The sequence below is a fragment of the Bubalus bubalis genome, chromosome X (genome assembly GCF_019923935.1).
Source record: "Bubalus bubalis isolate 160015118507 breed Murrah chromosome X, NDDB_SH_1, whole genome shotgun sequence".
NCBI classification, from domain to species: Eukaryota; Metazoa; Chordata; class Mammalia; order Artiodactyla; family Bovidae; genus Bubalus; species Bubalus bubalis.
Window position 1 is genome coordinate 38,259,185 of NC_059181.1, and position 25,606 is coordinate 38,284,790.

Below are 25,606 nucleotides of genomic sequence, written 5' to 3' on the forward strand. Positions count from 1 at the left end.
TCAGTTAGACGAGATGAATAACTCCTAGAATAACAGCATAGAGACTACAGTTAATAATACTGCATAGTTTACTTAAAATTTTGCTAAGGGTAGATCTTATTTTAAATGTTCTTATCACAGAAATTAAGTAGGTAAATAAGTCAGTTAGTAAATTAATAATAGAGTGCAGGAGGGAAAAATGTATCTTCCCACAAAGAAAACTCCAGGTCCAGATGACTTCACTGGTGAATTTTGCAAAACTTTTAAGAAAGAGATAATACTAGTTCTACACAAAATATTCCATAAAACTGAAAAAAAAGGTAGGGGGGCATAATTCCCAAATCATTCTGCAAGGACAATATTACTCTTATACCAAAACCTAAACAAGATATTAAAGAAAACTACAGATCAATATCCCAATGAACATGGAAAAAAATTCTAAACAAAACAGTAGAAAATCGAATCTAACAATATATAAAATCTAACAATATATAAAATTATATAACAATATATAAAACAATATATATGTTTTAACTCATAGTGCTTTATCCCAGGAATTAGCACTTCTTTTCTACCTTGTTCAGAAAGTTCTAGCCAGAACAATCACACAAGAAATGTGTCTGCAACGTGGCTGAATCTCAAAATCATTACACTAAGAAACCAGTCAGAAAAGATCATATGTTGTATGATTCTCTTTATATAAATGTAATTAACAGGCATATTTCCAGAGACAGAAAGTAGATTAGCGGTTGCTGAAGCGACTTAGCAGCAGCAGCAGCAGCATGGGTGGATGGACGAGGGTGTGGATGTTGGGGAGAAACTGAAAGTGTTAAAAGATACAGGGTTTCTTTTTGAGGTGATGAAAATGTTCTACAATTGATTGTGGCGATGGTTGCACAACTCTGAATATACGAAAATAACTGAATTGTACACTTTAAATAGGCAAAATTTATCATAAGTGCTTGTGTGTTATTTTTAAAAAGGTATATTTTGTGTCACTGAGTTCTTCTGAGTCTTCCCCTAAGTATGGGTGGCTGGAAAAGTGAATAAAATCCTTGTATAGATTAGCAAGAATTCTTTCTCCATTTCCTTGTGTCACATTTTCTTAAGTTTCTTCTGGCTATAACATTATACAAAGATTTTTTTTAATTCTTTGAATTCTGAGCTTACCTGCTTTGCCAAACAGTCATTTCTATTTGACTGAATAGTCATTTCTGCTGTATATGTTAGTATTTTAAAGCCCTGTTTCCATAAGCAATTGTTTGCTTTGCCTGGCTATGAGATTGCAAGCTTAAGTCTCTGAAGGGAGTATCCTTGTTTTAAACTCTTCATAGAAGTGTAAGACACAAACAGGAAGTACTCCTATCATAAACATGTTTTTGATGATTTTTGACTAAGTAAACACACTCATATCACTGGCACCAAGATCAAGACATAGAACTTTCCCAGCTCCTTGGAAAATCACTCTTGTTCAGAAGAGATTTTTTTTTTTTATTAACTGTGGTAGAAAACCACATCAAAATTATCATCTTAACTATTAAGTGTACATTTTATTAGTGTTAAGTATATTTTCCCTGTAGTGCAATCAATCTGCAGAAATTTTCATCTTGTAAATCTGAAATGCTATATGCATTAAATAAATCTTTTCATTTTTCTCTTCCCCCCACATTCTACTTTCTGTTTCTATAAATTTGATTATTTTAGATATTTCATGTAAGTGGATTCATGCAGTATTTGTCTTTTTGTGACTGGCTTCCCTTAGCATGAGCTTACCTGGTGGCTCAGACGGTAAAGTGTCTGCCTGCAATGTGGGAGACCCGGGTTCAATCCCTGGGTTGGGAAGATCCCCTGGAGAAGGAAATGGCAACCCACTCCAGTACTCTTGCCTGGAGAATCCCATGGATGGAGGAGCCTGGAAGGCTACAGTCCATGGAGTTGCAAAGAGTCGGACATGACTGAGCAAGTGCTTTGCCTTTTTGCCTTCCCTTAGCATGATGTCTTCAATGTTCATCCATCTTGTAGCATGAAACAGGATTTCCCTCCTTTATGAGGCTGAATAATATTCCATTGTATGGGTAGACCACATTTTGTTTATCCATTTGTCTTGTGATGGACATCTGGATCACGTCCACTTTTTGGCTATTGTGAATAGTGCTTCAGTGAACATAGGCATGCAAAAGGAGAATGTCTTTTAGTACTAAAAATATCTAATGTTGATTGATGACATTCATCTCAAGAACTGTTCTAAAGGGTTTATCCCATTTAATTTTCACAGCAACAATATGAATTAGAAAGCACTCTCATTATCTCCATTTTACAGATTAATAAACTAGCAATGAGAAGGTTAAGCAGCTTTCCCAAGGTCACCCAGCAGAACTGGGACTCTCACTCAATCAATCTGGAACCAGTACCACACACTTAGCCACCATGCTATGCTGCCTCTTGCTTATTTTCTATAATGATGCTCTAAAGCAGTGGTCTCCAACCTTTTCGGCACCAGGGACCAGTTTCGTGGAAGACCATTTTTCCATGGACTGGGGAGGGGATGGTGGCTTCAGGATGCTTCAAGCACATTATGTTTGTGCACTTTATTTCTATTTTCGTTACATCAGCTCTACCTCAGATCATCAGGCATTAGATCCCTGAGGTTGGGGACCCCTGCGGTAAGTATATCCTATGAAGCTTTGCTCATGTGTGTGCTCATAAAATGTTCAAGTCTCCGTATTACATGCCCCTTTAATTCAAAACACGAGCATTCCCTCTTGAAGCCCCAAATTTCTTTCAATTTGGGCTCATTTACAAATCGCAGTATCATAAAGCATATTTATTAAGTACTCGACCTTCTAGAGCTTCTTTTCCTATTCTGGCCAAGCATTTCAGATATGCTGCACATTGAAAAGAAGTAATCGAAATTAGCTTCATGTACTCCATTCTATTAAAAGTTATTAGCAATTAATACAGATTTAAGGGAGAGGGGACTTATTAGCCCTCTTGACCTGAAAATTAATGCGTCCTTTTCATTATACTCCTAAGGGGTATTTTACCCAATAACATTCCATTTCAGATTAATATAAAATGAAAACTACATTATTTGAGAATGCTGGCTACAAAACGATTACAAACCACAAATCTCACAAAGATTAACAGGGAAGGAAGATCAAGCAGAACAATGAACTATTAATAATCTAGACAAGATGAAGGTAATAAAATCAATGTGTCAATCATTCTACAAGAATCAAGAAGCCACAATATTTTTTGAGGGCATGGCCAGGCTTATGTAAAGTAAGGGTTGATAATGTTTGTTTTATAGGTTAAACTAGGCTTTCAGGAGTGGGTGATTTCTGGACAGTTACAAAAGAAATATACTCTATAAATTCTAATTTTAAAAATGCTAGGGTCTATATACAGAGATACTGTTTTCTTCATTTCTAGGCAAAACTGTCTTCCCTTTCCTGCACAAGGGGCCCCAAACTGCTCAAGGTTAAGCGTGTCAACAACTCCAAATGAACCACTAGGGGGCAGAAGGAGACAGAAGCTGACCAACAGGTTCCCCTGAGAGCACATTCACACTTGGAGTGACTTGAAAGACTGCTGATAATTGCGTCCTATATGTTAAGCTGAATCTGAGAATTTATCATATTTCCTTACTAAGAACCTGAAACCAAGATAAAATTGCCTAATTCTTTCTTTTCTATTCTGATGCTAGAGTTACCATTTGATAAGAAATACTGACCCAGGAGCCCTGATAGCAGCCACATGAATACAAGGCACTACTGTTTTGCTTTCTTTTCCTCTCCATTGCCAGTTTTATAGTCCTCTTTATCCTGACAGCCACTTGATTTATTCTGGCTTATGCTTGTGGTTACCCCCTCAACATTTGGCAGCTTGCTCTTATCCCAGAAGCAACATCCAGACAAATTTGATTATATAAGCAACCTATTGCCACACACATTTAACCTATACCACGGTCATTTCACAACAGGCACAGAGTTCACACTTCCCACTCTGTCATGATGTGTTGTTGTTTAGCCAGAAAAAGTTGCACGGGAACAAACGAGTACCCAATATACGTAATAAAACATGGCATTGACATCAATTCTAAAATCTTTATCCCACATAAACTCACAGACATATGTTCTGTAAGGCAGTAGAAGGTGGATTTATAAAGCACCATAAACAATTTCATCCATATATCACTCATGGCAATTGTTTATATCCTGAGGAGGAATAAACACTGTTGTTTTTTCGTTCAGCAGACTTAATGTGTGTCAGACTAAAGATACATAAAATACAAACCCTGTCCTCAGGAGCTCACAATCAAGTGGGAAGCCAGATACAGAAAGAGAAAGATCGCGTGAATAAACAGAAAGTTGCATTTCATGCGAAAGCACAGTGATTTGGCTGGGGTACTGCTTAGCTGGGAGTAGGGGGCTGAAACACAAGGGATCAGATATAAACAAATGCTGCACTTCCTGAAGAAGAGTGCCCAGAGACCAATACTAAAGGACAAACAGAGCTGACCAGGTCAAGAGGAAGTGGAAGAAGGTTGGCGCCAAGGCAGGCATTTGGAGCAAGAGGCGAGCTAAGAATAGCATGGGTGTGGTGTGGGTGAGCAGATAGCATCAGCTGTGTGTGCAATGGGAGTCCTGAGGGACAGAGCTCTCTGGGGCTTATACAACTGGCTGAGAATAGAGGACTTCACCTTGTAGGCAACAGAGAGCTGGGGAACTGTTTTGAATGGGGGAAATTTGATCATTCTGGAAGACATTGAGAAGTAGGAGATTAAAGTCAGGCTGGTTAAGAGGCTACAATTCTCCAGAGCTAAGGCGCTGAGAGTTGGGGTGGGAAGGGGTGACACTAGGGGATTCAAATGGGCAGGGTTTGATATGTGAGCAAGAATCATGGATGACACTTAGATTTCTAGCTTGGATGACTAGGAGGGCAGTGGGGCCACCGGCAGAGATAGGGAATACACAAACAGGGCTGGGAGACAGCAAGGAGTCTGGTTTCAGATAGGCTGAGTTGGAGGCACCTCAGCGCTGTCCACCTGCAGATGTCTGATGAACACGTGACTAGGCCAGGTGAGCCTGAGTTGAACTCCAGAGGTTGGCTAGGCCTCTTGTCACTGCTGGCAGAAAATATGGAGTCAATGAGATTTTTCCTGAGGATGAGTAGACCAGAAGAGTGAGGACTGAATGGTCAGAGAACCCCAAGGTTGAAGAGATAGGTGGAGGACATGGGTCACCAGGCTGAAGCAGAGAAGAAATGGTCAGAAGAAACCATCTATGGTAGGAAGGTCTGACAAGGACCTCAGATTACAGGCTAAAAGCACCCAAGTTCCTACTCATATCCAGTCAAAAATTATTTGAAAGCTCGGCAGTGTTTCAGGCCCCATTCAGGAGGGGGCCACTAAGAAATTGACCACGGGATTCTTGACTTCAGGAGCCTCATAATCTAGTTGGGAAATGAAACACACTTCCTAAAAGAGGTGAAGTTGAAAGCCTAAGGAAGAGGCAAACAGCTGTGAAGGGCAAGATCTAGAGGGACCCTGTGGGAGTGAGGGAACCAAGATTTCTAAAAGAAGCAAGACCTGGCTGACCTTGGGGGCCAGGGTGGAGATTCTCCTAAGAATGGAAACTTGACCACAAAGGCCAAGAAGACAACAAAGTAATGTCTACTGTGGACGGAGCACCCACTTCACATTCAAGAAGAGAGTCAGATCCTGTTGGAAATGTGGCTCAAACCAGGGCTGAAAGATGCCTGAATGCCCACCTGGGCCATGAAGATTGTGTATAGGGAAAATGAAAGTTCAGAGCAGGAAAACATTGCCTTCATTAAGCCGCAGCTACCAAGTATGCATTCTCCAAAGAGGAGAAAGAAGAAATGTTTCCAACCCTCATAGAGAAAGGAAAGCAGTGTTTTTATGAAATTAATACAATACTGATGTGTCTCTCCTTTTCTACTTTTGAATAGTCTGACAAATCAAATTCTTATTTTCAGAAGGTCTCAGTTCAGTCGCTCAGTGTCTGACTCTTTGAGACCCCCATGGACTGCAGCACGCCAGGCTTCCCTGTCCATCACCAACTCCTGCAGACTGCTCAAACTCATATCCATTGAGTCCGTGATGCCATCCAACCATCTCATCCTCTGTTGTCCCCTTCTCCTCCTGCCTTCAATCATTCCCAGCATCAGGGTCTTTTCAAATGAGTCAGTTCTTTGCATCAGATGGCCAAAGTATTGAAGTTTCAGCTTCAGCATCAGTCCTTCCAATGAATATTCAGGACTGATTTCCTTTAGGATGGACTGGTTGGGTCTCCTTGCAGTCCAAGGGACTCTCAAGAGTCTTCTCCAACACCACAGTTCAAAGGCATCAATTCTTTGGCACTCAGCTTTCTTTATAGTCTAACTCTCACATCCATACATGACTACTGGAAAAACCATAGCTTTGACTAGACGGACTTTTGTTGGCAAAGTAATGTCTCTGCTTTTTAATATGCTGTCTAGGATGGTCATAACTTTTCTTCCAAGGAGCAAGCGTCTTTTAATTTCATGGCTGCAGTCACCATCTACAGTGATTTTGGAGCCCCCCAAAATAAAGTCTCTCAGTTTCCATTGTTTCCCTGTGTCTATTTGCCAGAAGATATAGTTCCTAATTCTTTTGGTTATCAAGTTCCCTGGTTACTGTTATTTTCTGTCTAAACATCAGACTTGAAGAAAAAAAAGAAAAGAATTGTATTTCAGTGAGCTTGAGCCTGTGAGATTTTATAAACGGCATGCTTTTAATAGTAGTTTTTCTCCATCAGAGAGCCTCAGAGAAAGCTATGCTCAGAATCTTCAGAAATCACTAAATATGTGTACTTTATCATTCACCTGACTAAACTGTGATAATGGGGTGCTTTACAGCCAAAGAACTTTCTAAAATATGATTGTATTTTAATCCTTAAGCCTCACAATTCAATAAAGGCTAACAAGTTAATGAAAAAGTGGGGTAAGGGCATGACAAGGCAATTCAAAGAAAACAATTGCAAATAGCCATAAGCACATGAAAGATACTTCTCATTCATTCTTATACTTCACTAACATTTAAAGAAATGCATATAAAAACAGATACTTTCATATCTGAAAGTATTTGCTATCATCCTCTTATCAATGTTAATGGCAGTTTAAGATTGTTGCATCTTCTGGGAAGGACAACTTGGCATTGGCTTTCACATTGTAAATGCGTACACTCTTTGACCCAGCAATTCTATTCCCAAATGTCTCCTAAAGATATTCTTGCTCAAGGGTTTTAGTATGTGTGTAAAAGGTTCTCTGTTGCAGCATTTTTTGTAGACTTTTTTTAAAAATAAAATCTAGATCATCTAGTAAGGGGGGTTGGTTAGGGACTTCCCTGGCAGTCCAGTGGTTAAGATTTAACCTTCCAATGCAGGGGTTACAGGTTTGATCCCTGGTAGGGGAGCTAAGATCCCATCTGCCTTGCGGCCAAAAAACCAAAACATAAAACAGAAGCAATATTGTAACAAACTCAGTAGACTTTTTTTTCCTTAAAAAGGTCCATATTAAAAAAAATCTTAAAAGAGGGGGCTGGTTCGAGTCACTATGCTATCTGCAGACACTGTGCTGTGCTTAGTCACTCAGTCGTGTCTGACTCTTTGTGGCCCCATGGACTGTAGCTCGCCAGGCTCCTCTGTCCATGGGGATTCTCCAGGCAAGAATACTAGAGTGGGTTGCCATGCCCTCCTCCAGGCGATGTCCCCAATGCAGGGATTGAACCTAGGCCTCCTGCATTGCATGCAGATTCTTTACTATCTGAGGCACCAGGAAAGTCCAAGAATACTGGAGTGGGTAACCTATCCTTTTTCCGGGGGATCTTCCCAACCCAGGAATCGAACCAGGGTCTCCTGCATTGCAGGTGGATTCTTCACCAGCTGAGCTACCAGGGATGCCCTGGAGAGTCATAAACCAAACTGTACAGATCAGGGCATGCTGTTGTGGCCTTGGCTGTGATCTACAGTCCTGGAGACCCATCACATCCTCCCTCCTAGACTATGATTTGTTCCTGAAAGCCTGGTCACTAAGTGAAGAGCTGTTTCATGAAAGAGTATCTAGGTTAATTGTACTGGGGTAAACTGTGTTGTGCTCTAATCTAACTTTAAATACCCCCAAACGTTTTGTGAATTAAAAGAAGAAATCAATGGAACTATGAAAACAAGTTTCTGGAAAGAATACACATCCTTTTGCAAGTGTGCACATAATTAAGGTTCATCATTCTTACCCATAGTGGATGGTGGGTGGTGGAGGGGTCACAAGGAAGCTGTTCCTATTAAAAATTCTGCTTTCTGTGCCATTTTCTTCACTTTTCTGTGGCTCAGTTACCTTGCCCTGTGTCTGTTCTTAAAAATAAAGTCATAGCACAAAAAAAACATAGAGCGAACTAAAGGCTAAAACACAGAGTGCTTGGATCACATGGAAATAGACCACGTGAACTCCAAACTGAAGATGTGCGGGAGGTGCCACTGCTTCATCCCTTTCTCTGGGTCCCCATACACAAAACAAGATGCTTTTGGCTTCATCAAAACACAGTACACAGTTTAAAGTAGTTCATTTCCAACTAGAAACTGCTGTTATTCAAGTCAATTGGTGAGTATGTCTTTGAAACCACAGTGTCAAAATTCTCATTATATTGCATTTATTTAATATGTTTTGTGGAGGAAAATCATTATTTTATACCAATTGTAAAAAGGTAGTGTTCCCTCAATTGATGTGGCTTTTCAAGGGCAGTTATAGAAAAGACTAGTAATTAAGAAGAAGAAAAAACAAATTGCAGTATGATATAATAGAATCTCCTTTTAAAAAGGACATATACTCATAATGTTTACATGTTTCTGGAAAGAAAACTGAGAAAATACATACAAGAAATTGCAGCAGTGGTCTTTTTGGAAGAGAGGAGTGTGGCAAGAAAGAGTTATGGGCACTATTTTTAGTATGAAAGTAAGATTTTTTAATAGCTACTGCTGCTAAGTCACTTCAGTCGTGTCCGATTCTGTGCGACCCCATAGACGGCAGCCCACCAGGCTCCTCTGTCCATGGGATTCTCTAGGCAAGAATACTGGAGTGGGTTGCCATTTCCTTCTCCATTTTTAACAGCAAAACAGCAAAATAACAAATCCTTCAGTGATTTTCCACAGACTAAAGAAAGGAGTTAGATTTTGGGTCCAGGCATTGACATAGAGGACCCTGCAGGATCTATCTGGCCACATAGGCCTCACCCATGCCCCCATATATCTCCTTACTGCTCCACCAAATTACTTGCCACTCCCGGAATGCACTAGGCAGTCCTGAACTTCTGTGTTTTTGTGTAGTTGTCTAGCTAGTTGTGGAACATTCACTCACAAATGTCAAGGCATCTCTCCCAGCTTTCACTCAGAGCCAGAAAACTGCTATCTGAACCCTTTCCCTTAAGACTGTTAGACCTGAAGCCAGGGCCTTATTGGCTTAATCCATTCTAGGACCAGGGAAGATGGTACTCTGACCACCATGGGTTCACCTATGCTATTTTTATTTGGTAAGACAAGTTAATTATTCATAACAAACTTCCTTGGGGATATGTTAGCCAATGCAAACTTAACCTTAGATTCAAAAGAAAACTCCCCATCAAAACATTCAGCCTCAGTTTTTTTTTTTTTAAATCAAGGAGAGAAAAAGAATCTATATAAAGAAGTTTCTATGACATATGCAGAAGTTTGCTTCATTCTTCATGTCCTCACACCCAAGGTTAAATGATCACAAACAAAACTATAAGAAACACTCACTTAAAAATAAGCAAGAGTAGCCAGTGGAATTCTGAAAGAGAAAGACCATACAAGGACACTGACCCTATCAGAATTAAAACATACTGGGATGTCTCAGCAACTTAAAAAGTGCTTTCAGAGTTCCCTAGTGGTCCGGTGGGTAAGACTCCATGTTCCCAATGCAGAGGGCCTGGGTTCAATCCCTGGTCAGAGAACTAGATCCCTCATGTCTCAACTTAAAGATCCGGCACACGGCAATGAAGATCTTGCATGCCACAAGTAAGATGCAGCACAGCCAAATAAGAAAAAAAAAAAAGTGCTTGAATAAAGAATGAGACCAATGGAAGAGAATTAGGAAGTCCAGAGATTAAACCATGTACATGATGTTCAGTTTAGTTCAGTTGCTCAGTTCAGTTCAGTCACTCAGTAGTGTCCGATTGTTTGCAACCCCATGAATCACAGCACGCCAGGCCTCCCTGTCCATCACCAACTCCCGGAGTTCACTCAAACTCATGTCCATCGAGTCGGTGATGCCATCCAGCCATCTCATCCTCTGTCGTCCCCTTCTCCTCCTGCCCCCAATCCCTCCCAGCATCAGAGTCTTTTCCAATGAGTCCACTCTTCGCATGAGGTGGCCAAAGTACTGGAGTTTCAGCTTTAGCATCAGTCCTTCCAATGAACACCCAGGACTGATCTCCTTTAGAATGGACTGGTTGGATCTCCTTACAGTCCAAGGGACTCTCAAGAGTCTTCTCCAACACCACAGTTCAAAAACATCAATTCTTCAGTGCTCAGCTTTCTTCACAGTCCAACTCTCACATCCATACATGACCACTGGAAAACCCATAGCCTGGACTAGACGAACCTTTGTTGGCAAAGTAATGTCTCTGTTTTTGAATATGCTATCTAGGTTGGTCATAACTTTCCTTCCAAGGAGTAAGCGTCTTTTAATTTCATGGCTGCAATCACCAGTGCAGTGATTTTGGAGCCCAAAAAAATAGAGTCTGACACTGTTTCCACTGTTTCCCCATCTATTTCCCATGAAGTGATGGGACCAGATGCCATGATCTTAGTTTTCTAAATGTTGAGCTTTAAGCCAACCTTTTCACTCTCCTCTTTCATTTTCATCAAGAGACTCTTTAGCTCCTCTTCACTTTCTGCCATAAGGGTGGTGTCATCTGCATATCTGAGGTTATTGATATTTCTCCTGGCAATCTTGATTCCAGCTTGTGCTTCCTCCAGCCCAGCATTTCTCATGATGTACTCTGCATATAAGTTAAATAAGCAGGGTGACAATACACAGCCTTGACGTACATGATGTTAGCATTTGCTAAAGATGTCATTTCTAGTAGGTAGACTTATAAAGAACTTTATACTACTTGGTTGTGAACTGAAAAAAAAGTACAAAGTTGTATCTATACTTCAAACTGTACAACTGAACAAGTTTCAAATGAATTGAACATTTAAATGTAAGCAAGAAACAAGAAAACCATAAAAGCATGTTAATAAACATGGTAAATAGACAAAGAATAGACATAGTTAACACATACCAAACAAAAAAAAAACAATATAAATGGCCCTTAGAACATGTAAAAATATGCTGAACATCAGTCATCATTTTAGAAATGCAAGTTAAAATTACACTGAGGTGTTATTGCTCACCTGTCAGGTCGACAAAACTATAAACATTTGACAACACATTCTACAGGTAAAGTTGTGGGGCAGCAGATATGCCCACACAGTACATGTAGAAATATAAATGTTGTAACCTGAATCGAGGGCAAATTGACAATATCACAAGTACCAACATATTTACCTTTTGCACCTATTACACAGATGCAATTGCCCATGTAAGAAATGATACATTTTCATGATTATTCATTGCAGCACTGTTCGTAATTGCAAAAGATTGAACACAACACAATTGTCCAATAATAGGGTATTGGTTAAATAAACTTTGCCACAGCCACACAATGGAATACTATGCCATTGCTCAAATTGAATGAAAGTATTATTTTCTATGTACCAATATGGAAAAAAATTTCTAGGTTATATTGTGAAAAAAGAGAGGCAGAACAACATCTAGAGTATGCTTCCTTTTGTAGAAGAAATGGGGACTATAGGAATAATTACTCATATTTGCTTGTGATTGCATAAAGCACTGCAACACAATTAAGTGGGATGACTGATTGCCTAAAAGGGACTAGTGAGAAAGAAGTAGATGGAGACAGCAGAAGGGATATGCTTTAATATATGTCTTTCCATATTACTTTAACTTTTGGCTACTGTGAATACATTTCCTTTTCAAAAATAGAAATAACATTTAAAAACATACTCTGCAGAAAATTTTTGCCAAAGTCAGAACTAAATAACACAAAGGCGGAGTAGATTTCTTCTAAAGTATAAGCTCCAAGTAAAATGTGTTTCATTGTTTTTATTAACTTTGCTTCCTTATTAAGATCTATTGTGATCCTTTGCTTGGTGTGATGGTTCTGACATATGTCAAACGATGATGTCAATATTGGCTGGACAAGTGTGAGGAATACTATAGTACATTACTAGGTCCAAGATTATAAAAAGCTACCTATAAAATGTATAGCATAGATTTCCATCAATTAATCATTGAGAATTTATATGGCATAGGTCGGCTGAGTACTTTGTGGGTGAATAAAAATGTGATTCTTGGCTTCAAGAAAGTGACATTTGATGGTCAAAAAGCAATTAATCATTTCCAAATGTGAGCTTAAAACCAGGATTTCCTCACTAAGATTAAGCCACTAAACATCATGATTGTTAGGGAAACATACTTTGAAATCTTTTTCAGGCTATGTGGCCCTGAGGCTAATTTTATCCTCCACTGTACCAACCCAGGTTTTACAATGGTGTTTTGGATCAAAGGGGTATCATAAGTCAAGCTTTCCTTTTCACATCTCTATTAACATCTTTTTCTTCATTTTCAGCAATGGGGCTTGCTCGGTCCTCACTGTTTTTTGCCAGCATGTCTCTGTCTCCCGCTGTCTTTGACGTTGTTCAGTCACCTAGAAAGATGTGCAGTGGCATTCACAGGCAATGATTGGCATCAGATTTCCCTCATTATTCTGCCATAGAGTCAGCACTGAAATCGATGGGAAACCAAGTGCAATCACATAAAGTTGATTGCCATTTGGGTCCTATTGATTATCCTGCCAAATCTATGACAAGAAGAATAGCTGCACTGGATGGCAAAAAGGTAGTGACTACACATGCTTCAGCTGCCATTTGAGGTTGGCTAACATAGCATCTGCCCATTGATCTAGATCAGAAAGTAAGAAAGAGATGCCTTTACAGAAAAGTGGCTAGTGGAGGGAAAATGCTTATTCTTGTCCACTAATGATGACCTCTTAAATTTACCTTCAAGGACAATCATTCAACAATTCTCCTTTTATCTAACCTCAAAATTTGTTGGAGAACTGAGGACCTCTGGGGACCATCTTGGACTGAGTTACTATAGATTACCCTCTCACTACAGACACACAGAGATGCTGGATAGGATAAATGAACAATAACTTGCAAATATGTAGCTTAGTTCAAAATAAAGGAAAGCAAATCCTTACAATGCAAAACTAAGGAAATCGAAAACAAGGCTCCACGGGTTTGGGCTGGGGATAGGGTGCAGCGTCCGATCCAACTAAAGTTCCTTAGGCCAAGTACTGGGATTTAATAGCCATACAGGGACAGAAGGCAATGGCAAGCCACTCCAGTACTCTTGCCTAGAAAATCCCGTGGATGGAGGAGCCTGGTAGGCTGCAGTCCATGGGGTCGCTATGAGTCGGATGCGACTGAGCGACTTCACTTTCACTTTTCACTTTCACACAATGGAGAAGGCAATGGCAGCCCACTCCAGTGTTCTTGCCTGGAGAATCCCAGGGACAGCAGAGCCTGGTGGGCTGCTGTCTATGGGGTCGCACAGAGTTGGACACGACTGAAGCGACTTAGCAATAGCGACAGAAGATATGGCCTTGGGTCAATGAAAGATGAGATGGAATGTCTTTTGTTTTATAAAACCAGATTTCCAAAAGAGTGGTCCCTTCACTGAGAGTCAGATCAGATCAGATCAGATCAGTCGCTCAGTCATGTCTGACTCTTTGTGACCCCATGAATCGCAGCACGCCAGGCCTCCCTGTCCATCACCAACTCCCGGAGTTCACTCAGACTCACGTCCATCGAGTCACTGATGCCATCCAGCCATCTCATCCTCTGTCATCCCCTTCTCCTCCTGCCCCCAATCCCTCCCAGCATCAGAGTCTTTTCCAATGAGTCAACTCTTCGCATGAGGTGGCCAAAGTACTGGAGTTTCAGCTTTAGCATCATTCCTTCCAAAGAAATCCCAGGGCTGATCTCCTTCAGAATGGACTGGTTGGCTCTCCTTGCAGTCCAAGGGACTCTCAAGAGTCTTCTCCAACACCAGGTTCAAAAGCATCAATTCTTCGGTGCTCAGCCTTCTTCACAGTCCAACTCTCACATCCATACATGACCACTGGAAAAACCATAGCCTTGACTAGACGAACCTTTGTTGGCAAAGTAATGTCTCTGTTTTTGAATATGCTATCTAGGTTGGTCATAACTTTGCTTCCAAGGAGTAAGTGTCTTTTAATTTCATGGCTGCAGTTACCATCTGTAGTGATTTTGGAGCTCAGAAAAATAAAGTCTGGCACTGTTTCCACTGTTTCCCCATCTATTTCCCATGAAGTGGTGGGTCCAGATGCCATGATCTTCGTTTTCTGAATGTTGAGCTGTAAGCCAACTTTTTCACTCTCCACTTTCACTTTCATCAAGAGGCTTTTTAGTTCCTCTTCACTTTCTGCCATAAGGGTGGTGTCATCTGCATATCTGAGGTTATTGATTTTTCTCCCGGAAATCTTGATTCCAGTTTGTGTTTCTTCCAGCCCAGAGTTTCTCATGATGTACTCTGCATATAAGTTAAATGAACAGGGTGACAATAGAACTCTTTTTCCTATTTGGAACCAGTCTGTCGTTCCATGTCCAGTTCTAACTGTTGCTTCCTGACCTGCATACAAATTTCTCAAGAGGCAGATCAGGTGGTCTGGTATGCCCATCTCTTTCAGAATTTTCCACAGTTTATTGTGATCCACACAGTCCAAGGCTTTGGCATAGTCAATAAAGCAGAAATAGATGTTTTTCTGGAACTCTCTTCCTTTTTCCATGATCCAGCAGATGTTGGCAATTTGATCTCTGGTTCCTCTGCCTTTTCTAAAACCAGCTTGAACATCTGGAGGTTCATGGTTCACATATTGCTGAAGCCTGGCTTGGAGAATTTTGAGCATTACTTTACTAGCGTGTGAGATGAGTGCAATTGTGCTCTTTGAGCATTCTTTGGCATTGCCTTTCTTTGGGATTGGAATGAAAACTGACCTTTTCCAGTCCTGTGGCCACTGCTGAGTTTTCCAAATTTGCTGGCATATTGAGTGCAGCACTTTCACAGCATCATCTTTCAGGATTTGAAATAGCTCAACTGGAATTCCATCACCTCCACTAGCTTTGTTCGTAGTGATGCTTTCTAAGGCCCACTTGACTTCACATTCCAGGATGTCTGGCTCTAGGTCAGTGATCACACCATCGTGATTATCTGGGTCATGAAGATCTTTTTTGTACAGTTCTTCTGTGTATTCTTGCCATCTCTTCTTAATATCTTCTGCTTCTGTTAGGTCCATACCATTTCTGTCCTTTATCAAGCTCATCTTTGCATGAAATTTTCCTTTGGTATCTCCGATTTTCTTGAAGAGATCCCTAGTCTTTCCCATTCTGTTGTTTTCCTCCATTTCTTTGCATTGATCGCTGAAGAAGGCTTTCTTATTTCTTCTTGCTATTCTTTGGAACTCTGCATTCAGATGTTTATATCTTTCCTTTTCTCCTTTGCTTTCTGCTTATCTTCTTTTCACAGCTATTTGTAAGGCCTCCCCAGACAGCCATTTTGCTTTTTTGCATTTCTTTTCCCTGGGGATGGTCTTGATCCCTGTCTCCTATACAATGTCACAAACCTCATTCCATAGTTCATCAGGCACTCTATCTATCAGATCTAGGCCCTTAAATCTATTTCTCACTTCCACTGTATAATCATAAGGGATTTGATTTAGGTCATACCTGAATGGTCTAGTGGTTTTCCCTACTTTCTTCAATTTAAGTCTGAATTTGGCAATAAGGAGTTTGTGGTCTGAGCCACAGTCAGCTCCTGGTCTTGTTTTTGCTGACTGTATAGAGCTTCTCCATCTTTGGCTGCAAAGAATATAATCAACCTGATTTCAGTGTTGACCATCTGGTAATGTCCATGTGTAGAGTCTTCTCTTGTGTTGTTGGAAGAGGGTGTTTGTTATGACCAGTGCATTTTCTTGGCAAAACTCTATTAGTCTTTGCCCTGCTTCATTCCATATTCCAAGGCCAAATTTGCCTGTTACTCCAGGTGTTTCTTGACTTCCTACTTTTGCATTCCAGTCCCCTCTAATGAAAAGGACATCTTTTTTGGGTGTTAGTTCTAAAAGGTCTTGTAGGTCTTCATAGAACCGTTCAACTTCAGCTTCTTCAGCGTTACTGGTTGGGGCATAGACTTGGATTACTGTGATATTGAATGGTTTGCCTTGGAAACGAACAGAGATCATTCTGTCGTTTTTGAGATTGCATCCAAGTACTGCATTTCAGACTCTTTTGTTGACCATGATGACCACTCCATTTCTTCTGAGGGATTCCTGCCCGCAGTAGTAGATATAATGGTCATCTGAGTTAAATTCACCCATTCCAGTCCATTTCAGTTTGCTGATTCCTAGAATGTCGACATTCACTCTTGCCATCTCTTGTGTTTGACCACTTCCAATTTGCCTTGGTTCATGGACCTGACATTCCAGGTTCCTATGCAATATTGCTTTTTACAGCATCGGACCTTGCTTCTATCACCAGTCACATCCACAGCTGGGTATTCTTTTTGCTTTGGCTCTATCCCTTCATTCTTTCTGGAGTTATTTCTCCACTGATCTCCAGTAGCATATTGGGTACCTACTGACCTGGGGAGTTTCTCTTTCAGTATCCTATCATTTTGCCTTTTCATACTGTTCATGGGGTTCTCAAGGCAAGAATACTGAAGTGGTTTGCCATTCCCTTCTCCAGTGGACCACATTCTGTCAAATCTCTCCACCATGACCCACCCGTCTTGGGTTGCCCCAAGGGCATGGCTTAGTTTCATTGAGTTAGACAAGGCTGTGGTCCTAGTGTGATTAGATTGACTAGTGTTCTGTGAGTATGGTTTCAGTGTGTTTGCCCTCTGATGCCCTCTTGCAACACCTACTGTCTTACTTGGGTTTCTCTTACCTTGGGTGTGGGAAGAACCCTGATCAGCTCAAGGATTTAACAAGGAGGTGGTCTCCACCCACAACTTTAAATGGATTTAGTTTCTAAGAATAAGAATTGATGCTTTTGAACTGTGGTGTTGGAGAAGACTCTTGAGAGTCCCTTGGACTGCAAGGAGATCCAACCAGTCCATTCTGAAGGAGATCAGCCCTGGGATTTCTTTGGAAGGAATGATGCTAAAGCTGAAACTCCAGTACTTTGGCCACCTCATGCGAAGAGTTGACTCATTGGAAAAGACTCTGATGCTGGGAGGGATTGCAGGCAGGAGGAGAAGGGGATGACAGAGGATGAGATGGCTGGATGGCATCAGTGACTCGATGGACGTGAGTCTGAGTGAACTCCGGGAGTTGGTGATGGACAGGGAGGCCTGGCGTGCTGCGATTCATGGGGTCGCAAAGAGTCGGACACGACTGAGCGACTGAACTGAACTGAACTGAAGAATATGAAGTCACAGGTTTCTGCTAGATGTGTAATATGAATTTTCTACTTAAATGGTATGAGAATCCCTAAGCTGAAAAATCAATATTGGTTTCAGACCAATAAAATCTGAGCCACCTGGCTAAAAGAAATGGAAACACATCCTGTAGAGATCCTTCTACAATCCAGGACACATGGGACTTCAGAAATGTGATGGCTTGAAAAATATTGGTCAAAATATTCTTGATATTCCACTTAATTCTGGGCAGGCTCATGACTGCATTGACCAGAGTACAGCTGAAGTGATGCTACATTATTTTTTTTCATTCTTAAAAAAAATTTATTTTATACTGGAGTATAGTTGATTTACAATGTTGTGTTATTTTCAGGTATTCAGTTAAGTGATTCAGTTATACATATACAAGTGTCTATTCTTTTTCAAATTCTTTCCCCATTTAGGTTATTACAGAATATCGAGCAGAGTTCCCTGTGCTCTACAGCAGGTCATCATTGCTTATCTATTTTAAATATAAGCAGTGTGTACATGTCAGTCCCAAACTCCTAGTCTATCCTTCCCTCCCCCCATCCTTTCCCCCAGTAACCATAAATTCATTTTCTGTGTTTTTGTTTTTATAAATAAGTTCATTTATATAATTTTTTTATATTATACCTATGAGGTATTTGTCTTTCTCTGACTTACTTCACTCAGTATGACAATCTCTAGGCCCATTCATGTTGCTGCAAATGGCGTTATTTCATTCTTTCTTATGGCTGAGTAATATTTTATTGTGTATGTGTGTGTGTGTGTGTGTGTGTGTGTGTGTGTATACAAGGCTTCCCTGGTGGCTCAGCGGTAAAGAATCCACCTCCATCTGTTTGTGTCATCTTTGATTTCTTTCATTAGTGTTTTATAGTTTTCTGCATACAGGTCTTTTGTCTCTTTAGGTAGAGTTATTCATAGGTATTTTTTTCTTTTCATTGCAATGGTGAGTGGGATTGTTTCCTTAATTTCTATAATTTTTTATTAGTAGTGTATAGGAATGCTAGGGATTTCTGTGTATTAATTTTATATCCTGTGACTTTACTATATTGATTAGTTCTAGTAATTTTCTGGTGGTATCCTTAGGGTCTTCTGTGTATAGCATCGGGTCATCTACAAACAGTGAGAGTTTTACTTCTTTTCCAATCTGGATTCCTTTTATTTCTTTTCCTTCTCTGATTGCTGTGGCTAGGTGGGATGGGGTGGGAGGTGGAAGGGAGGTTCAAGAGGGAGGGGACATATGTAAATCTATGGCTGATTCATGTGGATGTATGGCAGAAACCAACACAATTTTGTAAAGTAATTATCCTCCAATTAAAAATAAATAAATTAACAAAAAGAGGTCTTGAACCTACCACCTTGTTTGCTGAACCGCTTATGCTAGAGCCCTAAACCTCCATGTAAAGAAGTACATTCTGAGACTGCCATGTTGGAGAGTTCACATGTAGGTGCCCCCCCCCCCCCCACATATCAGCTGAGCTGTTAACTGATAGCCAGAATCCAGAACCAACTGCCAGCTATGAATGTAAGCCATCTTGGATGTTTAACCCAGTAAAGCCTTCAGATGACTCTAGGCTCAGTTGGCATCTAACGGCCAAACCATGAAAAAACTCAAGTAAGAGCTACTCAGTCAAGTCTCCTGAATTTCTGACTTACAAAAACATGAGCAACATAGTCATTTATTTTAAACCACTATGCTCTGGAGTAATTTGTTTGTAGCAATAGATAATCAGAAAAGGTAGGGGAAGAAAATCTGAGGAAGAGATGCTCACTAACACAAAGTATGAACATGAGAAGAAAGGATCCTTACTGAGGGAGAAGTTCACAAATAATATTCAGGAAGATACTAAGAACTAGAGACATTCTAATAATCTAAAAAAGATAATGTGATGTATGTTAAAATGATTACAGATGAGATCAGACATTCAGGGTGGTAAAGAATATATATGTATAACTGAATCACTTTGCTATACACCTGAAACTAACACAACATTATTAAATCAACTATGATATAAAATTTAAAAATGTTTAATTATTAAAGAAATTTGACACACACTCTGCTAGTGATATGGCTTCTCTGGTGGCTCAGACAGTAAAGAATCTGCCTGTAATGTGGGAGACCTGGGTTTAATTCGTGCATCAGGAATATCCCCTTGAGAAGGGAATAGGAACCCACTCCAGTATTCTAGCCTAGGGAATCCCATGGACAGAGGAGCCTGGTGGGCTACAGTCCATGGTGTTGCAAAGAGTCGGACACAACTGAGGGATTAACACTTTCATTACTAGTGATACTGTGGAGAATCAGGAAGGCACTTAGATGATTTTTGGTGGGGCACAAGATGTTCTAACCAGTATGAAGAACAATTGAGTTATATCTATTAAAATTACATTATAGTTATGCTTTGACCCAGCAATCCCACTCTGTGACTCTATCCCATATAGTTGAGTGCTCTTAAAATGACATTCACTACAGTTTTATCTTTAAGTGTTAAAAAAACCAACAACAACAAAAAACTAGAAACAATCCAAGTGTAAGGTATTGGTTAAATTAACCATGATATATCCACACAATGGAATGCTACGTAAAGGCATAAAGGAATAAGGTCATGTTTTTACATACAAAAAGCAAAACAGACCAATGTTAATATAGTATATAAAGTTGCCTTATGGTAAACAAGGGAGAAAAATCAATACACATTTAAAAATCCTTATATTTGTATAAAGAAACACTAGAAGGATACATAGCAAACTACTTAATGAAGTTATTATTGAGGGAGTAATGCATTGACTTTTAAGCTATATATAAAAGGAGACTTTAAAGTGAGACGTTTTAAAATAGGAGTTAAAACAATAATGAAAAACATGAAAAAAATAGTATCTGAAGAGAGTTATTTGAAAAAGAATAATCAAAATTGAAATTTAATGTCTATGTTAAAGACAGCTGAAAACAAACCTGTGAAAATTACTTGTAGTCCAGCAAAAAGAAATGAAGAGTTGGAAAATATAGCCAAAAAACCCCTAAGAAACATGGAGGCAAGAATAAGAAGGTACAATACACATTTAATAAGATTCCAATAGGAGAGATTAGAGAGAATGGGGTAGAGGTCAACACAGTGAAACTGCAAAATACCAAAAATATGGTAAAACAGGAAAAAAGACCAAAGAACAAAAATTAGACTGAGACTTAACAATAATGTCAAAAGATAACTGAATACTATCTTCAACTGTTAACTTCAATTCTATTGTCAGAGTTCATTCAAGACTGAGTCAAAACAAAGATAATTTTAGAAAAACAAAGAATGAGAGAGTTGACATGCATAGAACTTTGCTGAAAAAACTCTAAAGGATATATTTCAATAAGAAGGAAACTGAACCCAAGATAAAGAACTGGGATGTAAGAGTAATATGAGTTGTCATTGCTCAACATGGAGTTCAAATCTAAAGAAATATTAACTATAAAACAATAACAATGGAGGTTAAGAAACAAGGGGCAGCTAAATACTAGACAACAAAAACATGGAAGATAGGAGGATTCTGCTTAGAGTTTGTGTTCCCAGATCTTCTCTTGTTCAGGTGGAGGGTAAAGACACTAACTTTTTAGGTCATGTATGCATGTTAAGCATTTAAAGGTTTGCATTAAAAGAAAGAAATGGAACGATAACTTACAAATGAGAAAAAAAAAGAAATTTTAAAAAATCAGTGAAAAATAGAAACCATGAGAAGGCATGATACACAGAAAATGAAAAAGATGTTAGAAATAAAGATATTAGTAATCACAAATATATGTAGTTATTCAACTCAGCTATAGTTTCTCACCTCAGATTTTTTCTATTGAGAATACTTTTTATTACACAGGTTTCATATATTCAACAATTATTTAGGGAACACTGAGAGGCAAAGAGTTCAATTCTAAAACTCCTTGTTCACCCACACACACATTTTTGGGTTCAGCCCAACAGAAATGAGACAAAGTTATTGCTTTGTGAACTGAAAGCTTCAATTAAATAGGTCTTCCAGAGTCAAGAACAAAGCTCAAGATCCTCTTAACCCTTAATAGGAATATACACACAAATAAAACCTAAAGATGTACCTTAGATTACCCTGTCACCTTTAAAAATTAATATTAAAATCAAATCCCATTTCTCAAAACATCATGAGAAGTGCACCCGTATTTACAGACCCCATTAAATTATGCATAAATAAAATCTGTACATTCAATGCAGTTTCTTAAAACACAGAGCCTCCTCTGGGACTTGGGCATGACAGACAGCAAAAAAACAATGCTTCATGCCTCCCTTTTCAAGTTTCTTAGAAACACCAAGATGTGAAATAAATATGCAGAATAAAGCTTCTGTACCTTAAAAAAAATGTCATTTCAAAGAGTCTCCTATTTGAAGAGTTAACTTTCAAAGTTTTTTTTTTTAAGGAAAACATAAAATCATCAGTAGGCTTTGTTTCTACAAGTTTCATAAAACCCAAAGGGCTCTTTTGAACAAGGGGTTTAAAGTGTGTCAAATACCACCTATTAACCACTTGTTATGTGGGGATAGGATCCTTGCCTTCTATGGTATGTAAGATGAGACTGAAGAAGCTATATACTTTTACCTTAACACTGAAAGTTATTGTTGATCTGAATCATATCATTTGATATTTCAACAGCTGAGTGTGTGTGGGTTTTTGCTAGCCTGGGGAATTTATTTAAAAGGTTCTAAAACTTGTACCACCACTTTCAGAGAAAGGAAGAATGGAGTTCCACAAAAACAAAACATAAGCTTAACGGGCAAAGAACCAGCACTTATCACCTTCTGACATCTCATCCACAGAGTTATGGAGACACTTCAGCACTCCTTAATTACTAAGGAATCCAGGTGGGCATGTGAAGACCTGGAAATCAACTGAGGCCTTTTTCATAGGAAGGTGGGTAACAACTCTGTCCCCCAGGCAAGCAAGGTGCCAGTCTGCCCTGGTAGAGATGGTTTGGGAGTCCTTTTCCTTCTAGACTCTTTGGCCCTTGGTTCACCACCATTTTACTTCTTGTACTTCTCCATCTTCTCTAGGGTTTTGCTAGAATTGGCTGGACTGTGGTCTCCAGGATGGTCCATGACTCTCAGGGCTTCTTTTATGTAGTTCTGCAGGGTAGACACAGCAGCACAGATGGCCTGGTTGCCAAGTCCATGGGTAATCAGGCTGAAATGAGACAAGCAGCTCTGGATGTTGGTATCTAGGAATGGAGTGGGCTGGTTGTTCCCATTGGGAGTTCAGTCTTGATTGAGAAGGTCTGTGAATCCTTTGCACACTTGATATGCAGCCAGCAGCATATTCTTCCTAGCTGCCATCACATGCTGTCTTACGAGATGCTGCTGCTGCTAAGTCGCTTCAGTCGTGTCCGACTCTGTGCGACCCCATAGACGGCAGCCCACCAGGCTCCCCTGTCCCTGGGATTCTCCAGGCAAGAACACTGGAGTGGGTTGCCATTTCCTTCTCCAATGCATGAAAGTGAAAAGTGAAAGTGAAGTCGCTCAGTCATGTCCGACTCCTAGCAATCCCATGGACTGCAGCCTACCAGGCTCCTCTGTCCATGGGATCTTCCAGGCAAGGGTACTAGAGTGGGGTGCCATTGCCTTCTCCAGTCCTCCGAGATGAGGTCTGGCTAAATACTCAGCCACGTATTTACTAGGAAATTCTGCTTTGCAGACACAGGCAAAGTCCTAGGCCAAACGAACAGCCTCACCTTCTACTAAAGATGCCAGGAGGGTGACATGAGGGGTGATATGAGTAGTTTTCTGTCCCTTGGCTGGAAGATTCAACTCATTTTGTCCAACTTCTCCTGCAAGGACTGGCCAACATTTTTACACTTGGCTTTTCTAAGAATACCAACTGGGGCTTCCCAGGTGGCGCTAGTGGTAAAGAACCTACCCACTAAAGCATAAGACTTAAGAGATGCAGGTTAGATCCTTGGGTGGGGAAGATCTCCTGGAGAAGGAAATGACAACCCACTCCAGTATTCTTGCTTGGAGAAATCCATGCACAGAGGAGCTTGGAGAGCTACAGTCCATAGGGTCACAAAGAGCTGGACACAACAGAAGTGACTTCACACACACATGCAGGAATACCTACTAGTAATGATGCATCAAAGTACTCAGGTGGGGACAGTCACTCAGGACTTCAGCAACTGTCACTATTTATTTCCATGCAGAGCTGCAGATGGACAATCTTCCAGGGACCAAGCAGAAGACCTTACTGAGATTCATCAGAGCCCCCACCAGCTCCTCCTGACAAGGCAGAGTCAAGGGGCTCTTGGTCACTGAAACAGGACCTTTGCTGAGTAATTGTCTGATCATGCGGAAATAGATGCTGGTCGTGGACATCCTGCAGCTGTCAACATCCTGCATCTCCTCCACCTGGGGCCCTGGTTCTCAGCCAAGCCCATGGTGTCCAGGGTGTGCATCACCTTAGATTTTTTTTAATCAATAAAAATTCTTTAAATATGATGACAAAAGAGAAGAAGAAAATAGGCCAACTCAAGAACAGAAAGAAATGAGATATCCACAATATGCATGTCAAATGAAATAATCCTCAAGTCAAAAAGGCATTATTTGGGATAAAGTAACTTGTTACATAGTATTAAAAAGGAAATATATATATATATATATATATATATATATATATAAAACAGTCATGAATCGGAATGCATCTAACAGATCTTTCAAATATATAAAGCAAAAAAAAAAAGCCAATACTGCATAGATAATTTTAAAAGTATTTTTTAAATTTAAAAAATTCTAAAACTATTCAATTAGTGGGGAATTTTAACACACCTCATTCAGAGAAATATAGGTTAAGAAGAGGAAAACTTAAGTGTATGGAAGAGTCAAACAACACAATTAACAAGCTTGAGCTAATGGATTTTGTAGAACCAAACGTGACAGTTTGTGAATAGATATTTTTCTCAAACACTGGAGACTGCTTACAAAAATTGACTACATACTTAATTATAAAAAATCTCTCTAAAGTATTTTTAAAAGGTCTCAGAAATGTCAAATAGGACTTTCCATGGTGGTCCAGTGGTTGAGAACCTGCCTGCCAGTGCAGGAGACAGGAGGTTTGATCCCTGCTCTAGGAAGATTCCACATGCTGCAGAGCAAGTAAGTCCATGCCCCACAACTACTGAGCCCACGTGCCAGAACTCCTGAAGCCTGAGCACCCTAGAGCCCATGCTTCACAACAAGATAAGCCACCACAATGAGAAGCCCATGCACCACAATGACGGGTAGCCCCCATTCGCCACACCTAGAGAAAGACCACAAGCAGCAGGGAAGACCCAGTGTAACCAAAAAATAAATATAATAAATAAATTAATATGTCAAATAGTATCTCACTACCAGGCAAAAATTGATATAGCAATCATTACACTATCTTACATCATCTACCATTTGACTTATTTAGTGTTTGTTCACACATGCGTGTGTACATACACCAAATGCACATGTCTTTGGAGAACAGATGGAAAGCTTTCTAAAAAGAAAGGTTATTTTTTCCTGTTTGCTCGAGATACTGTCTCGTATGATTCACCATCCATGTGTTGCTATTTTCATTGTGTTTTTCAGCTGTTCATCAGAAGGGTAGTGTTGGAAACATTTGTTCTACATATCTATGAATGAAATTTGTGAGCTCTCAGTTTGACCTTAACTGAAAGTTTTGGTAGCGGGATGAAATGGAGGATAGAAGACAAAAATAAGAGTTCTTAAAAATATTTTTTCTTTCTTGTCAACATATTTAAACAGCCTCATTAGCTTTGTAGTCTAAGAAGAAAATAGCTGGAAAAGAGAAACTGATTCCTTTATTAAATACTCTCTTGATATTAGACCTGTTAAATTGATGGCCTAAGAGAACCCGTATTGGCAGAATGATGACAAGCAAATAATGAATTGAATTTGACCTCTTTCTTTATCATAGGATGAGTTGCTGTACTGATATGGTAGAA

General features: G+C 39.8%; 1 pseudogene; it reads right to left on the reverse strand.

Annotated features, from left to right (window-relative positions):
• Positions 1 to 22,649: 22,649 nt before the first annotated feature.
• Positions 22,650 to 24,052, reverse strand: LOC102405144 (annotated as a pseudogene).
• Between the last annotated feature and the right edge of the window lie 1,554 nt (positions 24,053 to 25,606).